At 40.3% G+C, this 20,648-nt stretch overlaps 1 long non-coding RNA gene across 1 annotated transcript in view; it reads right to left on the bottom strand.

Moving 5' to 3' along the window:
- LOC144578868 (uncharacterized) overlaps positions 1-20,648 on the bottom strand; it is a 223,959-nt gene that overhangs the window by 68,918 nt on the left and 134,393 nt on the right. Inside the window, exon 2 of the long non-coding RNA XR_013525321.1 lies at positions 19,638-19,743. This is a non-coding gene — a long non-coding RNA (uncharacterized LOC144578868). The remainder of the gene's footprint in view (positions 1-19,637; positions 19,744-20,648) is intronic.

Below are 20,648 nucleotides of genomic sequence, written 5' to 3'. Positions count from 1 at the left end.
TGCCTTCCCTAAGAGTAGGTTTATTATGAAAGCAAGTTTGGACCCTCCCTCTTGCCCACGCAATGCTGTCCACCATGTTATAATGCGTCAAGAAGGCCCCTAACAGGTGAAATCCCTCAGTCTAGGACTTTCTGGCCTCTAGAACCATGAGCTAAATAAATTTCTGTTCATTGTAAATTATCCCCTCTCACTCCCGTAATCCCAGCACTTTGGGAGACTGAGGCAAGAGATTGAGACCATCCTGGCCAACATGGTGAAACCCCGTCTCTACTAAAAACACAAAACTTAGCTGGGCATGGTGGCATGCACCTGTATTCCCAGCTACTCGGGAGGCTGAGTCAGGAGAATTGCTTGAACCTGGGAGGCGGAAGTTGCAGTGAGCCCAGGTCGCACCACTGCACTCCAGCCACCGCACTCCAGCCTGGCGCCTGGTGATGGAGTGAGACTCTGTCTCAAATAAATAAATAAATTACCTCCTCTCAGGTATTCCGTAACATCAGCACAAAATAGATGAAGACACTTATTTATGCTTGGATCCCCCTGGTAAAATTTTCCTGTGCCTGATCTTTGCACCCTGAACCCAACTGTGCAAAGTCACCCCTTGAAACCTCGTCTAGTCCTTTATCCTCTCAGACAGTGTTGTGTGTTTGCTCATCGCCTCTTTGGTCTTTGAGTTCTCCAGTATTCACACAACATTGTATTTCTGAATCTGTAATACTTCACATCACAGGGGGAGACAGAAACGGAAGATGCTGGAGGGAACATGAAGGGAGAAAAAGACAGGAGACTTTGTCAGGAGTTTTAAACTTTCTTATTGAGTTAGAAGAAGCCCTGGGGAGAAGATGTTTTAGATGTTTGGGCCTTCTGGGTTCACTGTTGCCGCAGAGAAGAAAGAGTGTGGTGATTTAAAAGTGATCGAGACACACAAGGGACTTGAAGAGACGACTGGAGAAAGGTGACTGTCTCACAATTGCTCTTTTATGTGGGCATTAAGGCTGTGACCAGTATTGTCATCATTTACAGGATATGTTTCCTTCAGAAAGGCATGAGAAATCTTGGCCCTTTTGACTGTAGAAAGAGAAAACTTTCCAGCCTTTTACCTAAAATCCTTTATTCCATGATTCACAGCATTAAGGAAAGAACTCAGGCACTTAGGGGAAGAGATCCAGTTCATGCTGCCTCCTAATTTGCTCTGTAAATTGTAGCAGTTTCCCTTACTTTGGTGATTTTACAATATTAACCATTTGTAGTCAGAGCGAGAATTACAAGGAAAATCATAAATACTGAGGTGGTAAGCATATTTATGGCATTGTCAGTCAAGACATTCTTAACATAGGGTTTCTGACAGTTAAACAGGGCACCTTCTTCGACCTCTCTGAAGCAAAGGACTCCAGGGTGGTTGGAGATTCTGACAGTGCCAAAGGAAAAATGAAATGAAAAAGTGATTTTTTCCACTTAATTAATTTCCAAGAAAACTGTGTCCGTAGTTTCTATTGTGCCTCCTCCCCTACCATAGATGCTTAAGGATCAATGAAAAGGATAATATGTAATTTGTTACCAACTTCATGAACATTGGTAGGGTCAACCTCAAAGATTGCTCAATTTAGGGCCGGGCACAGTGGCTGACTCCTGTAATCCCAGTACTTTGGGAGGCTGAAGTGGGTGGTTCAGGTGTGGTGGGGTGGCGGGTACTATAATCCCAGCTACTCAGGAGGCTGAGGCAGAGAATTGCTTGAACCTGGGAGGGGGAGGTTGCAGTGAGCTGAGGTAGCACCACTGTACTCCAGCCTGGGAGACAGTGAGATTCCATCTTTAAAAAAAAAAGGATCACTCAATTTAGCATTTACCATGATATCTGGCATAACAAGTTATCTGTTATAGGCCGAACTGCGTTCCCTCAAAATTTATTTGTTGAAGTTTGAATCCCCAGTACCTCAGAATGTGACTGTATTTGGAGACAGCCTTTAAAGAGATAATTTAGTTAAAATGAGGTTGTTACTGTAGACCTTATTCCAGTGTGACTGGTGTCCTTATAAAAAGAAGAGATTAAGACATAGACACACACAAGGGGAAGACCATGTGAGGACACAGGGAGAAAACAGCCATCCACAAGCCAAGGAGAAAAGCCTCAGAAAAAAACCCAACCCTTCTGACACCTTGATCTTGGACTTCCAGGCTCCAGAACTGTGAGGAAATAAATATCTTTTAATTAAGTCATCCTGTCTATGGTGCTTTGTTATGGTGGCCCTAGCAAAATAACAAAACGCCTATAATTGTGTACTGTGTGGAAAAAAATGTTAATCAGATGATAAATGAAGAGTCCTAGAAACCCTTAAATCTATAGACATTATGGTGAGCAGTTGGCACTGTGAAGTGTGACCAAGGGTTCAGGACTTGTATGACCTCAGCCAAGTTTGCCAACCTCTCTGAGCACCAGATCCCTCTTTTCGGAAGTAAGGATAATGATGCTGGACTATATACTGTTTATTTATGGAAGAAACCCTAAGGAACACATTAGGTTCTGAGCATATAAAAATGTATAACATTGTCCCTCTTCTTGAGATGTATACGGTGATTCCAATTAAGGAGAGAGAGAGATGTCCACAAATGCATAATTGCAACACAATGAAGGCATACCTGCTTCAATAGAGATATGCTCACGAGCTTCTGTAGAAATAGATGCACTGCGTTAAGGCCATATCCAATTAACTTTTGAGAGGGAGGGTCAGAAAAAGGTCCCAAAGGTAACAGTTAAGCTGGGTCTTAAAGTTTAAGGTCACATGGCAGCAGAAAATGAGACAAGAGGGCTTTCACATAAAGAAGCAAGAAAAGTAAGGGGCTCAAAGAACAGTAAGTAGTTGGGGTGACAGGAGGTCATCACTGAGATTGGCAGAATGGGAGACAGGAAAGTTAGGTTGATGTCAACACATGACTGGTCTTGAATGCCATAGGTCTTAACATATCTAGGCTTTATTCTATTAGACATTAGGAATCACAGAAGGTTCTTAGGTAAGGAGGTGATATAAATGGATCTGTCTTTTGGAAGGAAAGCCTACCTCAAAGGCAGTGTGGTGAATGGCTACGATGGGAAACATTTGGAACGGATGGCTGGGTAGGCGAGCCATTGTAGTAGTTCAGGTACCTGACAAGCTTCAGGAAGTCAGAAGGATTGTATTGGATAAACTATGTGCTAAATGGTAACACTAATCATTGTAATTATTTTTAAATGGAAGCAGATTTAGGGACAGAGCTTGTCCATGCATGTCAATACTAATTAAATTTTCTGAGAGGTGGCAGGGAATTAGTTAATATTGTAACAAGCATGTGATATCAGGTAATTTTCTCAGTTGCAAATATCTTTCTTCATTTAACACGAAAATAACTACTCATTTTGATTGAACAACCAACCAATTTGAAGGGAGAAGTAAAGAGTTTCACCAAAATGACTTTTCAATTCACTTCTATCTTATTTCAATTTTCACTGTAACCTATAGTCACTTTGGTGGTAATATGACAGATAGGCTGGCACTTGGCAGAATATACCAAAGGTCTTAATTCCACAGGTATTGGTTTTGAAATTTCATAGATTAAAAAAATATAAATAGCATCAAGTTTTAAAACAGTATTGGATACAATCTTTGACAATATGTTCCCTTCTCTCTTTGTACCCCTCACCCACTGCCTAGCAGAATTGCTTACTATGTCCTCCGTGCTCCCAAAGCCCTTTGTTTGCTATTGCATGGATCACTGTGGGAAGAAATATACATAAGCTCAGTTTCCATTGCTAAATCAGAAGCTCCTTGTCTTCTTCATCTGTGGCTCTCTAGAGCCTAGCATGGTGCCTGCTTGGCCACAGAAGATGCTCAACACTCAGTGACTGAATTGCTTTAACGTTACTCCCAGGATGGAGTGTGTATGCATTCGTGTGTGTGTGTGTGTGTGTCTGTGTGTGTGTGTGTTTCTGCTATAAACTCAGAGTGAAACATGATGAAGTGCTATAGATTCTACTTGATAGCTGGTTTCATAAAATAGCTCTCTTTTTAATGTAAAAACCTTGGTGAATGAACTGACACATGCCAGTTAAGTACATTTTAAAGACTCCATCCTAGCAGTCAGCTTTGGTGAGCCGGTCTGTCTTTGAATGTAAGTGTCTGATTAATAAGCGTTTGTCCTATTCCATTGCCCTGGTACAGATGACGCTTATTTGTTTGATTTGTACAAGACTATTGTGTACACATCTCCCATATTGAATATCATTACACCAAGGCAGAGAGAGTTTTAACACACATTTTGTACTTTTGACACCTAAATCATCCAGTTATCATCTTGACATGGAAATTGGAATGTCTTTGTTCCACTGGCCTGATATACTCAATTCAGAATACATAATATATCAACATTTTCAAAACATGAAGTATGCTGCAAATATCAAAACTTCTTCACTGTTTCAAACAATGCAGCCAAGGCAGTTCATTATACAGAGATAGTAAAACAAATTATGATTATTTTCTTTTTGCTCTTCTATAGTTGACTAAGGGTCAGTAAAGCAGCCAGGTGCTTTAGTGGCTAATGTTTTCGTGGTGTATGCACTCAGCACCTGGCCTTACTGTCATTTATTATCCTTTTCCTTGAATGTTAATAAAGCCATAGATACTTTTAAAAGTGTATTCTTGTTCTTCTATCTGCTTAAATCATACTTGATATTGTTCAATATTGGTCAATAATAGTTGACCTTTTATTGAGATCTTGTCATTTGCAAGGTGTCATACTTGATAACTTAAGTACACCATCTCCCTATAATCCTTACCAGCCCTACATACTAAGTACTATTTTTTTCTCTCCTACGTAGAGGCAGAAATCACAACTAACAGTCCGTTTTCTAGGTTCCCACCATTAGTGGAGGGGAGGTGAGAGACTGTATTTATCTGTCTTGAGTCTGGTTTCAAACACTGTACTATACTGTCTAAGCCTACTGAGGTGAACACAATCCTGTCTCTTCTAACTTTACTGAAAGCCTGTACTAGTTTCCAGCATGAATAGGGAACTCCATATATGTTAATGAATGATTAATATAGTACTAATCACTAACTGTAGATCCACAGAGGAAGATTCAGAAACAGCGGAAATAGAAATATTTTTGCACCTGTACAACGGTAGCATCAATAATGGTAATAAGGATAATAACATTTAATTTACTTGTCGAGAAAATATTACAAACTGATCTTAATGCAGGCAACAAAATTAAGGCAGTTGGTGGGTTGAAGGTAGCAGTTTCAACATATCTGCTTGGAAATACAGTATGGCCCAACAAAGATTCAAGAGACTTCCCAGGCAATATCCAAGGCATAATGACAAATGTTGGATAAATCATTCCAAAGCTATTACAGCGAGACTCATTCTGCCATATGGAAAAAGTGGTTAGGGAACAATTAACTTCAACAATGTATATTGCCCCTGGAAACAAAACTGGGTTAAGCCGCTAAGACAAGGCTGACTGCAACCTCTATAAATTAGTCAGTAATAAGGGCCATAGTCTGAAACCATAAAAAGTTTGAAAAATAGAATAAGTACAAGCCATGAAATCATTTAGGAAAGACCCAACAACAAATGCTGACGGAGAGACACCAAGTGCTTCTTTTCTTTAATTTATCATCCTATAGCTTAAGTAAAGCAAATGCTTGATGAGTGTAAACACTCTGGTGTGGTGAGCCAAGATAGGATAATTGGCACTAAAATTACTGCAAGTGTTTAATAAACGAATCTTTGTTTATGTACGGAGGAAGATGTGAACAAGTGAATGTAAGTGGAGACACGACGCTTTCATTGCTGTATGCTACCAACAGCCCTGAGAAAGCTGCTAAGATGATAAATCGTCAAGTAGTTTTTGAGTACAAATCCATAGAGGAATTAACACAGATGTCAGTTAAGACCATAAACTAAGTAAATAAAAAATTTTAACTATAATGTATCTGAGACGATAGAGCCATAGCACAAGCCAACAATTTCTGGATGGAAGACCAACATTTGCCAGGCGTGGTGGCTCATGCCTTTAATCCCAGTACTTTGGGAGGCCGAGGCAGGCGCATCATGAGGTCAGGAGATCGAGACCATCCCAGCTGACACAGTGAAATCTCGTCTCTACTAAAAATACAAAAAATTACCTGGGCACGGTGGCATGCGCCTGTAGTCCCAGCTACTTGGGAGGCTGAGGCAGGAGAATCACTTGAACCGGGGAGGTGGAGGTTTCAGTGAGCTGAGATTGTGCCACTGCACTCCAGCCTGGGTGACAGAGTGAGACTCAGTCTCAAAAACAAGCAACAAAAAAAAGACCAACAGTTTGCTACGCTCTCAACCTAATAAATTAAATGGGATCATGATGCCAATCAAGAGACGATGAGGTAAAGAGGAAGCCATGTTTGTCTGGAAGAGCAACCCAGGCACCTCGCAGCTCAGATGCTCCTCCCAACTGGGGATTCAATAAAAGCAAGTTTATGTGATTTTGGAACAACTCAGAAAATTATGCCCTTGTATTTCTATTCCAAAAATAAATTATGTTAAGGTTTTATACCTGAAGATTCAGTTAATATAACGATTACACACCAAAGCTTCCTAAGAATTTGCATCATTATTCTTAAGAAGATATCTTGCTTATGTAAATGCTTTCATGTGTTTTATGGAATTTGGTTTTTGCAACAATTGCCACATTTATTTTTAATGCCACATAACAGATGAGGAAATTGAGTCTCTGATGCAGTAAAATAATATGTCTAAGACAAACACAGATTGTTGGGTGGTAGAAACATTAGAACACGTCTTATAAGCTATGTCTATAGCTTGTTCCTCTCACATAATCAGCCCTCCAAGTTGAAGACAAATCTGAAATGTAAAATATCAGTTGATTATAAGAAAAACATGAATCCAAGTTGGGAGATACATTTAAATCCCATTAAACTAACTGAAAAATTCATGAGCAATACATGGATAATTTGTTTCTTATTAAAACATTAAACTTGTAAAGAATATTTAGCTGTTCAAATGTCAAGTAACAGGGTAGCTATAGTAAGTTAATTAGGTACCAATTCATTGCTAAAGATACTTAATTGACATTTAATAAGCATATTAAATACCAATTAACCAACTATATTTAGTGCTAACTATATTTAGTCAAAGCTGTTTTGTTAATTGCTTGCTCAGTGCCTTAGTATCTATGGTCAATAGATTATAACCCAATTAAATATATACATTAATGTGTTTGCATATATGTCTCCCCAGTGAGGAATGTTGCCTGGATGTCCATGTGTGGGTTTAACCATCATCACCCATCTTGATGAAGAAAACAGCGTCTTGCAAGCTATCCCCTCTCATAGAAGCCCCTCCATAGACAAAAGAATCAATCAAAAGGATGCAGCACTCTCCTCTCACTGCTGAACTTGGAGACATGGAGAACTTAACAGGTTCTGGCAAGAGGGACAGAGGGATCTTGGGGCAGAGTTCACAGCGCCTTTGAGATATCTGTAGAGGGGCTTTCTCCATCTAGAAGCAATAGCCACAGTATTTCCTAAATACCATTTTTACTGTCATCTATAGGAGGGAGGAACACACTGATTGTGATAATTGCCTCCAGGATCTCATGACTTTTCCTAGGCTCGAGAGATGTTGGCTAGCATTCTTTTTGGACCACTGACTAAATAACACTGTCAGTCACATGCTGTGGGATCTGTATTGTGTATTCCGGTCACAACACATTCCCGCAGACATGATGCTTTGCAGCACAATGGAGAAGAGGCGTGAAAAGAGAATAGGGACCAGAGCACATTAACCTTGGCCACTCTTCCCTGACCCCATGAAGGCATTTAATGCCTCTTTAGTTCCCCACGTTGGGACTCCTTCCTAAGGTTTGCATATGCAAAAAAGCAGAACAGTGGTATGAATCAGTCACTCAGAGGGCTGAGGGCAATGCTGGGGGTTATTCAGACAACTCCAGCAGGCAAGATGCACCCAAACAGATTAGCTCCTTTTTTTTCTTTTTGAGACAGGGTCTCACTCTGTCATCCAGGCTGGAGTGCAGTGGTGCAATTTTGGCTCACTGCAACCTCTGCCTCCCTGGCTCAAATGATCCTCCCACCTCAGCCTCCAGAGTAGCTGGGATTCAAGGGTTGTCCCACCACACTTGGCTAATTTTTGTATTTTTATAGAGATGGAGTTTCACTGTGATGGCCAGGATGGTCTCGAACTCCTGAGCTAAAGCAATCCACCCGCCTCTGCCTCCCAAAGTGCTGGAATTAAGGCATAAGCCCCCATACCTGGCCCACGATTAGTCTTAACATGAACAACTTAACAGACATTTCCTAAATGAAGATGAGTTGATATTGTAGAAAGCAACCTAATCTTGAAGTTTTGGAGGTCCTTTCCATTTTTTAAATAATCAAATTGTTGCACCCAGTGTGATCACTGAGCCCAGACAGAGCCAAGTCCAGGGACATGAATATTCACTTATGAGGTCTACACAATCATGTGTGCTCTGCAATCCAGAAAAGTCAGCTGCTTGGGCAATCAGACGAGCAATTCATTTTGGGAGTTCCCAATAAGGGGCAAAACTGTTCCAAGGGTGGCCGGGAGCTGTGGCTCACGCCTGTATCTCCAGCACTTTGGGAGGCTGAGGTGGGCAGATCACGAGGTCAAGAGATTGGCCAACATGGTAAAACCCCGTCTCTACTAAAAATACAAAAATTAGCTGGGCATGGTGGCATGTGCCTGTAGTCTCAGCTACTGCAGGGACTGAGGCAGGAGAATTGCTTGAACCCAGGAGGTGGAAGTTGCAGTGAGCTGAGATTGCACCACTGCATTCCAGCCTGGCCACACAGCAAGACTCCATCTCAAAGAAAAACAAGACTAAACGCAAAAACTGTTCCAAGCGCAGTCTGAATTCCAAAGTCCAAGGGTGAAGCTGAGTCAGGAACTGATGACATTACAGCTATGGAAGGCAGGAGTCAGGGAACAGGCACAGAGTGACTCAAAATGATTCCAGGAACACCTTTCTTAATACTGTGGATGGAATTTAAACAGCTGTGGCTTTTTTCTGCAATGTCTTCCAGTATTGCTGCTCCACCTCTGTAGGCATAACCAAAAGAAATTCCCTAGGATAACTATAATTCAAACATATTAAGGCTGGAGAAATAAATTAAGGTCAGACAGAATTTCTAGGTGACAGAATATAGTAAGGCACACAATATAGCAAGGGTAATAATTTCAAGTACAAACAGTCACACATATACTAGGCATGATGATACAATGAAACGAGTGGCTCTAAACAAAGATCGTGAATGCCATGGTGACCCTGGTTGACCTTGTCTATTATTTTTTCCCCCATTGAACAATTTTTTTGGCATTTCTCATCATAAGTCCATCAGTGATTAACAGTAAGACTGCATTTGTGTGCAGCAGGGGTGGTCTCCTCTTCAATAACTGCCTCGGGTTCTGATGTGCATCTTCCCATCATCTTGAGACTTGGCAGGGAATTAATATGTAACACTCTTTAAACTGTCCCAGGGCGGGTCAAGTAATGCAATTTACCTCATTTGGCTTTTGCATTGCACTTTCCATTGGAAGGACTTGTGCACTTTGCATGTTTTCAGTTAATGAAGGATTGCAGTGTGCCTGTGAGCTTTTCTCGACGGTGCCATGAATGGGAGGAAAACATTAGCACCTAGAAGGAAATAATTGTTGCTCTGGATAAGTTTGATCAATGAGGGAAAAGAATAGAGATTGTACATAAAATTTAAATTCTTCAATATGAGGTGCTCTTGAGTAAGCAAAACACTGCAGCTAAGGTTAGCAATGAATTAGTTAACACAACAGAAGAACAGAGTCTGACTCTACAGACTGAACCAGAATTTCAATTTTCAGCTCAGTTGGCAGCAGAAGTGAGGCTGACGAGGGGGCTTGGCATAAATCATAAATTCCAAGATATTGTTCTATTGCCTTCTAGGGGGTTGGGTAGGCCACAGTTGACATATAGATTTGAGGTTCAGAATCTAGTTATGGAGTTTAAAGAGAAAAGAAAGACAGAGCTAAGTTGGAGGGTACAAATTCCGCACAGGAAATTCAAGATAACAAATTAAATGAAGGATCTTCTGATTGATTGAAGACAAATGGACAAAATGGGATTCCAGATTTAGTTCTAAAAGTAGGTGATTAGGACGCAATCTGAATGAAGTATTAAACTCAATATGTCATAAATTTCTGGTAGATTATCAATTTGAGTTTATTAGGTAGATCAGAACAAAAGGACATAAATGCAAATCAAGAGGGAATGTATGTATGTAAAAGAAATTTAAAGAGATATTTCATGAAGAAAGTGGTGACATTTAGGAAGAATTTAATAATGACATGGGTTTTTTTTTTTTAATCAAAAGTAGTATAAGTTGTTACACTTATGAAAGAAACTCCCTGAATCTCAATGGCAGTATATGATGATTAAGGAAAGAAAAAAGTGAGTTTATTTTAAACTGCAGAATCTCAAGCTAAATTTGCCACTTCTATGTTCCCAGAGCAGGAGTGGAGGAACAGCTTAGAAACACCTGTTTTATGGCCGCCAACTCTTAAAGCCTTACTTTGCAAAGTGCTGTCCTACAGTACAGCAACATCGTTATCAACTGGTAGCTTGTTGGAAATGCAGAATATTGGGCCCCACTCTAGACCTATGGAATCATAACCTGCATTTAACAAGATCCCCAGGCAATCTGTGTGTACATTAAAGTTTAAAATGCACAGGTCTAAAGCATTTCAGCTACTGCTCTCCCTCTAAGATGGGATTTCAATAGGCTCAGATTTGAGTTCTGGTTCTCCCACTTACTAGACAATCTTGCTTAAATTATTTAATCTCTGAATCTCAGTATTTTTATCTGGGAATGATGATAACACTACCTACTTTGAAAGGCATGAAATTACCATGAAAAGAAATGAGTGTCATGGTTGGGAGCCCAGACTCTGAAACCAGCAGTCTGACCCAAATACTGGTTCGTCATTCACTGGCTACATAACTTTGGGGAAAGTCATTAACTTCACTGAACCATGGTTTTCTCATCTGTAAAGAGCAGGAAAAAAATAGTACCTATATCATAGGGTTGTCATGGGGTTTAATGTTATATGTAGCCCTCATAAAATATGCCTGGCATCTAGCACAGATAGATAGAGAGAGAGAGAGGTGCTATATAGGCACTGGTTAGTATTATTGTTACAAATGCAGTGATAGGCATACAATGGATTTTCAACAAATGTTCACTATTTTCAGTAGTATTGCTTGCCCTCAAAATGGCTTCTTATACTCATGCTTTTAATCCCAGTGTTCTGGGAGGTTGAGGTGGGAGAATTGCTTGAGGTCAGTCATTTAAGACCAGCCTAGGCAACAGAGCAAGATGTCTTTCCTATTAAAAACTAAAAAATTAATTTTAAAAAATTAAAAATTTTTTTCTCTGGGTGTGGTGGCACATGGCTATAGTCCCACTACTTGGGAGGCTGAAGTGAGAGGATCCCGTGAGCCCTAGAGTTCAAGGTTATGGTGAGGTATGATCGCGCCACTGCACTCCAGCCTAGGTGACAGAGCAAGACACTATCTCCAAAAGCAGCAACAACAATAATGACTTACTGTTATAGAAGCAGTTAGATTAAGGAAGGTAGACGGAGAGCAGCAAATTCAAGATTTAAGTAATTATAGGTCTGTAGTAGTGTTTGCCTTTAACTTCTAATAGAATGGTTTTTAGCAAAACATGTAAAAGTACAGTAGACTCACTTGCCTACACAAGCAAGTTGGAAAATAGGGCAAGTTAATATACACAACTTGATTTAAAAAACAAACGACCTCTTTTAAACAAAGCAAAAGGGCTTTCCCTCACCAAATCCTAACCCCTTTTAATCTGAATTAACTTCTTTTTGTCTTGGTAAATTGAATTTCCCTAATTCAATCTCCATTTCTTTAAGCCTGCATTTCTCTGTCTGTATAGGTACTGAGAGAACAATCAAAATCTTGGGCAAGGGCAGGGTTGATACTAACTTAGTTTTCTCTTTCTTTCCCCCTTAGCCTCCCATGACCTCCTTCCAGGAATCTCAATTCACACCCGCTGCCTCTAGCTAGTTTCTCAAAACCTCTTCTTGGAAGTCTGGCTGCCCCCTCCTTTCTTGTGACCTGGTTTCTGGCTCCAAGTCTCCCCCTGACCCCTGTTCAACCCCTTTCACTTTTCACAGCATCATTTCTGAGACTTGAGGTCGCCAAGGACGATAGCTTCCAATTCCACTGCCTTTTACCAGCCTGTGCAACCCTGAAATAATTTGCCTCGAAACCAATTCTTGGAGAGAGAAGCCTGGTCAGACAAATGAGGGATTGTATTGTATTTCGTTCTTGCAAGTGAGCGCCTGCGGCAACATCTGTTTGTAGCAACAAGATTGGGATGTTGTTTTGTGCTTCTTTGCTGCCCATTCCATTCCTTTCCCGGGTGCATTGTCTTCCCTGGAGGGGTCACCTCGCAGGGTTCTCTCAGCAGTCTGGGCTTCCATACTAAGAAACTCATAACTAATTACCACGACTTCAGTTCTTAACTTGACCAGCTGTGTCGAAGAAAGGAAACCCTGGTCTCTCCCAGCGCTGCAGGATCTATAATTCATCCTCCGTTAAAAAAAAAGTCAATATTGGAGCAAAAATGACATTTAAAAATCATAAAATAAGTAGTCTGGTATTTACCTAAGATGTTCTTTTCTTGCCTTTGCTTTGTAGAGCATGTCCTGTATTGTTTATTTTCTTTGGGGCACTGTGTGTGTTTGTGAGGCTGGAATAGGTGGAGAGATGGTTCTCCTGTTTCCAGTGACTTCTGGATAAGGGAACAAAACAGGACCACCGAGGAAAGAGAACTGAAGAGCACAGGAGGAGCCTCTGCGGACACTCTCCTTGCAGTTGTGATCTTGTGAAATTGGCTAACTTTAAGGACTGAGCTGTGCAATTTAGCTTTTTTCTTGATTCTAAAATTGCACTGTAAATTTTTATAGCTTTACAGATTAAAGAAAGATTAAAACCACAAAGCACGCATTAATTACAAACAGCTCACCAGGGGCAAATATATTTGTATCCCTCATCAGGGTGGTGTGAACACTCTAATTTCTCCTCGAATCAGGGATGCTTCTTCCCCTCCCCACACAACAGTGGCCCCATCAGAAGATGCTCAACAGACTGGGAATAGGAAAGCAAGAGACAGGTTCCTTTACCGCAGGCAAAGTCTGCCTCAAAGGCTCCTCTAGGCCTCTGTGCCAAAAGACTAGATTGATTCCACACACCATTCAGAGCAGGGAAAATATTTTTAAAGTCATGACCTCCGTGGTAGGCCCAGACAGCTCATAAACAAAGGAGGCCAGACCCTTTCCTCGATCATAATAGGCCTACCCGGGTTGGCCTCCTATGGAAAAATCTTTATCAATGAGCTGAGAGAGGAAGCGGTCAGAACATGGAAACGCAGGTCAGCAACGCTAAACTAGTTTTTTAGGAGAACCCTAAAGAAAGAAGAGAAACCGGGATAGAATTAACTGTTGGGCAATTGCAAGGATGTTGGAGAATTCAACATAATTTCCTTTTGTTCATCAAGGATTTGCTGAGCCTTGTGCTAAGCAGAGAGCAGACCGAATTTCACTGTGCCAGAAGCAAGATAGGATGGGTGGGAAGAACAGTACACTTATTCATGTTCTCTGAAAACTTTCTGATCATTTAATATTAACTTTAGGAAGTGTATACCTCTGGGTGTGTGTGTGTGTGTGTGTGTGTGTGTGTGTGTCTGTCCCATTGCTAAGTAAATATGTTTAGTAGCAAAACAAAACTCCAGGCCCTATTGCCATGATGGGCGATTGAACAAATGAAAGATGGGGGAAATTACAGAACACATCAAGATATATAGATTTTATTCTATCATATTAACTTATTATTTATTTATTTTGAATGTTTTATTAAAAGATGGATAATATATGGACAATCTTAGAAATTTTAAATATTGATTTAGAACCTGAGCCTCATAGAGTAGTTGTGAGATACACACAAGAGGCACTTAGGAAATCCTCAGCACGATGCCTCTCTCAATAGACTTAAAACTCTCCACGTGGCTCCCCCAGAAAATACTCTTGACGTGCCAGTCTCTGGGAAACTAAAACCACTGGAATAAGTAGCATTCTCTCTTGCCCCACACATTTGATGACAAGCTAGTTATCACTAAAGATGTTAAATATACTGAGGGGAAAAACAAAATTGAAAATGTTCTATTTAAGAATCTTTTATTTGTTACTGTATTTATTAATTTTGAAGCACAAAATCTAGCTTATCAGCCTCCATTGTTTTCCAAAACTTAATAAGAGTAGTTAAAATGTATTGTGTGCTTTCAAATGCTGGGTACTAGGGTAAGCCCTGTACATGCATGATGTAAGTGAATCCTCAAATCCCTTTATGAGGAAGGTTCTATTTCCATCCCCATTTTACAGAAGCTGAAACTGACGTTAAGTTAAATCCCCAAGGTTGCCTTGCTAGTCAGTGGCAGACCTCACATTCGAATGCCGACTTTGGATCTGGAGCCCTTAACTGCTAAGCCTGCTGCCTTTCCGAACAGTCTGAGAACCACTGCCCAAAAGCGAATTAATTCTAGTGACGGAAAGGAGAATTCATTCAGGTAACATTCGCCCTGAAAGTTACTCTTCTTTGTTTTTTAGCCAAAATGCAGGGTGATTGATTTTTAGCTAAGATCTTAAACCAAACATCTTTCCTCCTGCATATCTGATCTCATGATAGCCTCACAGTAACCCTCTGAAGGAATTATTACCCCCATTTTGCAGATGGGGAAATTGTTCAAATGATTTGTCTAAGGTTACATGACCAGTAAACGGTAGAGCCAGGATTTGCTTCTTGGCCAATCTGAAGCAAATGCCAGATGTAACTCAGCCAAAACTGATGATGCCGGCTGCATCAGCGCTTCTGCCCACTCAGGCTTCCAGTTGGCTTCAACTAATAGGGAACAGAATCCTAGCAGAGAGGAGAACGAGATTGGCCTCGGTTCCTGTACGTCTGTTTCTTGGTTTGGTTCCTTGATCTAATATGATTGCTCCCCTCAAGGTGGCCTGGTCTATACTTCAGGTTCCCATAACCATTCCCTCTGCTGACCCCTTTGGAATTAGGGATGGCCACGGCCAGCTACTCCTAACCCTTGGTGACTGTACACATCTCCACTTTACTATAGGATCGCTGACACCAGTAGTCCCAACCTTGCTGCTTAGTGGAACCACAGGGGAGTTCTTTAAAATCCCAATTACGGGCCTTGGCCTAAGACTCAGCAGGCACTGAACTAGACCCAGGGTAGGGCAGGAAATGTTGGTTCCAGTGGATGAAGGTCCTGTTCCCACAAAACATACAGTCTTCAGAAAAACAGGTGTTAATCAAATAATCACAAATTGCTATACATTGCTGCAAAAGGAAAGCCTAGGGTCATTGATCGTTTCTAAAAGCTCTCCAAGTGATTCTAAAGTCAGCCAAGGTTGACAATCACTGCTCTCACCCACACCTGTGTGAACAGAAACACTCCTTCCACAATTGCCCTGTTTTGAGTATGCCACCTCTTCTGACCCGCGCATCCCTTTACCTCTTCATTTTATGTTCATCTTGGGAAGAGAGGAGAGAATTGTTTAATGGATTCTTTCTGCAATCCTAATAAGCCTATGTCTCCAAAAAGTGGCAGAAGAAAGGCTATCCAATATTTCAGAAGGAGACACATGTACCTATGCACTTACCGTCTGGGGGAAAGTACAACTGTCTTTCACTTAAATACTTACACTGGATTTGACATCATTCTACTCGGATAGGAGGCGGACAGTGTGTGTTGATAGGGCTTACAAATACCACCCCTCAATTCATTTACATTCGCTTCTTCTTTTTGATTGATTAATGCATTTATGTCTTTTTCTGATCACTACTTTGCTGTGTCCCTTAGATGCTGATATGTAATTCTTTATTATCACTGTTTTCTAACTAGGGTTTTCATTTCTCATTGATGCAAGAATTGTTAAGGAGAAAATTTTTAAATGTCTAATGGAAGATTTTGTTTTGTAAGTTTCAGGACTAACTTTAGTTGGCTGTTCTTCATTTGTCCAATTAAAACATTTTAAAGTCTCCTATTTTGAATGTGTTTCTATCTTTTCTCCTTTATTTTCTGTTATTTCTGCTTGATGAATACTGAGACTATGCTAGTCAGTGTGCAGATTTCATCAATGTGGCATCTTCCTTATGCATTATTGCATACATACATTAGTATCTTCAAATCCCTCTTTTGATTCCATTAATGCTTTTTGCCCTGCAATCTACCTGGGCTGATGTTAAGATCTCAACCCCTGCTTTCTTATTGCTGTCATTTGCTGGTGTATTTGTGCCTATGTGTTTATTTTCAGTCTTTTTTCAGTCACTTTGTTTTAGGTTCATTTCTTGTCCACAATCAGGTGCTCCTTTGTAAATTAAGCTGGAATTTTTTTTAAGTAGGAGAGTTAAGTGTATCTATACTGATTAATATGGCAATCTTAGTTCTGCCGTTTTAAGTATGCTTTTTGTTTTTCAAAGTTTCATTGTTTGGGTTATTTTGTCTTTGGAGATTCCCCTGCTGTGAATTTTGGATTGCTCCCTCCTGTCTTCCATGGCGATCTTTTTTTTTCTTTATTCCTTTAGACTCTCACTTTGTTTGCATTTATTTTGTTAGCTTTCCTCTCTTCTATTTTCTATGTCCTTTACTATATTTTTGGTGCTATCAAACTTTATCCTCTTTGCAATTTTGCCTTTTTTTCTGTGATGGTTTCAAGGGTGTTTTTCTATTTCTTTCCTGACAGCTCACACATTGTCTCCTTCTGTTGTGTTACCCTGTCTTCTCTGATTTCTCTCATGCTTCCTTAGGGGTTTTTATTCATAAAGACAATGGATGCATTTTTTTTTAATTCAGAGCAAAATGTTTCATCGAAATTTTTATGAATTCTATAGGAACAGGGTTAAATGGGTCTTTTTCTATTGCTACTTATTTCTCCTGCTAGCATCTTTAATAGTCTCTATACTAGTGTTGCGCTAATACATTTTTACTGCTCATTATTGAATGAGCTAGATTCCCTGGATCGACTCTATCCAGGAGTTTCATGTAGGTGAGAGAGAAGTCAGGATTATCCTCCAGATGGCAGGTTCTAGAACCCAAAGGCTTTTCTTCTCCACTGTCATAGAAATGCCAGTTTCCTGCCATTATGGCATGTCTGTGTCATTCTTTGTGGGTCCCACCTCCTCTGCTTCTCCAAACCAAACCAGATCCAAAGTGAAAAAAATGTAAATCTGTACTACTGAGAAGGAGCTCCTTGATATCAAGAAATGTTTTCTTTCTGAGACCTGATATCACAAGACCTTCTCTGTATTCTCCATGTTTCTCTTCACTTTCTTACACATGGCTTCTGCTCTATTTGAGTCACTTTCAACAGCTTTTTAATATATTTTGGAGTCCAAATACTGCCTCTGTCTTCTAGTTTTACAAAAGCAACAACAATAGCAACATTAAAAAGAGACAGTTAAATTAATGTTCTTTCTCTGTGTTGTTGCAGGAGACCAGTTCCAAAAAAGAATGGGGAAATGTTAATTTATGCTGCCATGTCTATTTCAGAAGTTCCTAGGGTCACCAGATGAACAAATCAATTTAGTTAAACAGATCATTCTAGCCAAAAAGAAACTGCTTATTTACCAATAAAAGTGACCAGTTATTTAACATCATGTGGATAAAGACAAACTAGATACTGGGAGCCTTTTTTTTTTTTTTTTTTTTATCTCCTTATAGGCAATCTCACCCACTCCCATGATTTTAAATGTCTTTGTTATACCAGTGTCCCAGATTTTAATTTCCTCCCCAGATCTATATAGCAAACTGTTAATATGACATCTTCTCTTTGTATCTAAGACATCTTAAACTCAACCTCTCTCAAATTCAGCATTTGATCTCCAGCCTCCAAATCTGTTCCTCCCTAAATCTTGACCAATATAAATAAAATACCTCTCTCCACAGCAGGCATACAAGGAAGAAATCTAAGGCTTATTCTGACACCGCCCTCTCTCCCTCCACCCATCTTATCCAATGCTGAAGCTTCCTGGTTACTTTCAGTGATCTCCAAACTATATCTTAAATGAACCCATTCTCCCTCATCTTCCTAAACCACCTTTGATGACTGTCTAACTGCTGTAACTGATTCCTCACTCTACTCTTTCTAACCCATTCTTCATAAAAGTCTTTTTAAAATTCCAAATATGACTGCATCACTCCCAGCTTAAATAGCATCAACTTTGTATGTTATAAATTTCAAACATGATCTACAAAGTTCTCTTTACTTAATCTCTTCAACCTCGTATCATCTCTACCATTCTCACACACTGATTCATTTTGCTGAAAGCCCTGGCCTTCAATAAGTTCCACTATTAAGATAAGCTTGCTCCTCTTCAATTCTTTTATTTTAGTTTTTTTTTTGACATGGACTTTCACTCTTGTTGCCCAGGTTGGAGTGCAGTAGCACGATCTTGGCTCACTGTAACCTTTGCCTCCTGGGTTCAAGTGATTCTCCTGCCTCAGCCTCCCAAGTAGCTGGGATTACAGGTGCCCACCACCATGCATGGCTAATTTTTTGTATTTTTAGTAGATACAGGATTTCACCATGTTGGCCAGGCTGGTCTCGAACTGCTGACCTCAATGTTCAGGTTTCAGCTTTAAAAGGACTATAGGTTTCCCATTTATTTGCACTCCTCAGCATCTAGCTTGGTGCCTGAACACACTAGATTTTCAGTACATATTTTTTAAATGAAATAAACTATTTAAACCTATTCTGAATATTGTGAGTGAGAAGCAGTCTATTTTAAAGGAATTTTTGCAAGTCTTGTTGTTCTTAAGTATTGCTAGGTTTAAAAGTAAAGCATATCAGAAGTTATAATCATGAAGTGTATCCCTGGCTTTGACTGTTCCTGCATAAGTGAGAGCTTAGGGCAGTTGAAACCACAGGCCCAAGGATCTCTGGCAGGGAGGATTTTCCAAGAAATCTTAGGGCCAGCCTCCCCATTAATGGTAGAGCTGCTCCTTTGAGAGGGCAAGCTAAGGAAAGTGGTACAGGAGACAGAACAGTTTAGGCACAAGAAAAATTCTCATCAACCAGCCCACATGCAGAGGCTAAGGCCCAGTCTGTGAGTGAGGGGTAGATGCTTGTGGACACAGAGTGACATAAAAGGAATAGCAATGGTCCCAAGGAAAACTAGGAAGGCCTTAGGAGCCTTCCAGCCCCACAAAACGCAGGAGGCCTTTGACACTGTTCATATATGCTGCTGGGGAAAGGGGTGCGAAGGGACCCCAGATCATAATTCTCAGAGACTAAGTGAGAAGGGGAATTTCTGAAGGTAAATTGGGAGTTTGAGAAGGGGTGTTGATTCTGACTGTTAGACAGTGAGCTATTTTGGTACGTTCAATTTCAAGGGTAAGCAGGACTTAAAATAAAGATATCCTGGAAGCAAGAGAATAAATGGAGCCCCCAAGAAAACCAGGAGTCCAAGTAAGAGAAATAAGTAAGGAACTTACTCTGAAGAAGGCTGCGGTTGAAGGTGTAAAAGGATGAATGGGCCTTTCTGGTCATGGCTACTTGATTGAGGCATTTAAGAAGCATCAGCACGCTTGATTCTGTTTCCTTAAAATAAGAAAAGAGAAAGTAAAGCTTCTTTAGCAAAGAACTAATGTGTACTAAGCAGTAAAAACATGAACAGGAATTCTCCACAAGAGCATTTCCAAATAAATAGGCAGGACTACATTTCTCTCGCTGATTTTCAGTTTTGAACTTTTTAAGTGCTGAACACCCAACAAGCATCAAGATGATAATATTTGTTAAATTCTGCTCAGTAGCATGCCTTTTTAAATGTGCACTAAATTATTTTGCAGCCTTTTATAATCATGTGGGTTCTTCTCTCCCTTTTGTAATCTTATGAAAATTCAACTCTCTTCCTGGCATCACGTTGAACTAAATTCCATTGTTTTATATATCTATAAAACTGCATTCTAGTATTCTGAACCAGAAACCAGGGAAATCTTAACAAAACAGAGACTGAGTTGGTTCACATTAAGCTGAGTTTGGTGCATTAGGGGTGATGCTCAGATTCATTCATTCATTTGTTATGAAGATATTTACTGAGCACCTACTGGAGGCTGGGAAATTCTCTAAGAACTTAATGTTGGAGCAATGAACAAATCAGACAAAGCTTCTACTCCCATAGAGCTTAAACTCATGGAGAAGGCAGATTAAGCAAGTAAACAAACAAATACTCTGAGATGACAACAAATGCTAGAAATAAAATCAAACAGGTTGGTGTGACAAAGACTGATAGGGGTAGGGTTCTGCATTAGATGAGGCACTGAGAAAAGCCCACCTGGGAGGCGACATTGGAGTTGAGATTAGAATTAGACAAAGGGGCCTGCCCAGCTTGGAGGCAGAGAAGACAGTTGTAGGCAGATGGAATGGCAAGGGCAGAGACTCATCTGAGGGATGGAAAAGAGGCCCTCAGGGAGGTGCAGCCAGGAGAGGCATGGGATAGAGGCCAG

The sequence above is a fragment of the Callithrix jacchus genome, chromosome 13, assembly GCF_049354715.1.
Source record: "Callithrix jacchus isolate 240 chromosome 13, calJac240_pri, whole genome shotgun sequence".
Lineage (NCBI taxonomy): Eukaryota > Metazoa > Chordata > Mammalia > Primates > Cebidae > Callithrix > Callithrix jacchus.
Note: the sequence above shows the minus strand (reverse complement) of the source record. Positions and strands in the feature narration are given on the sequence as shown.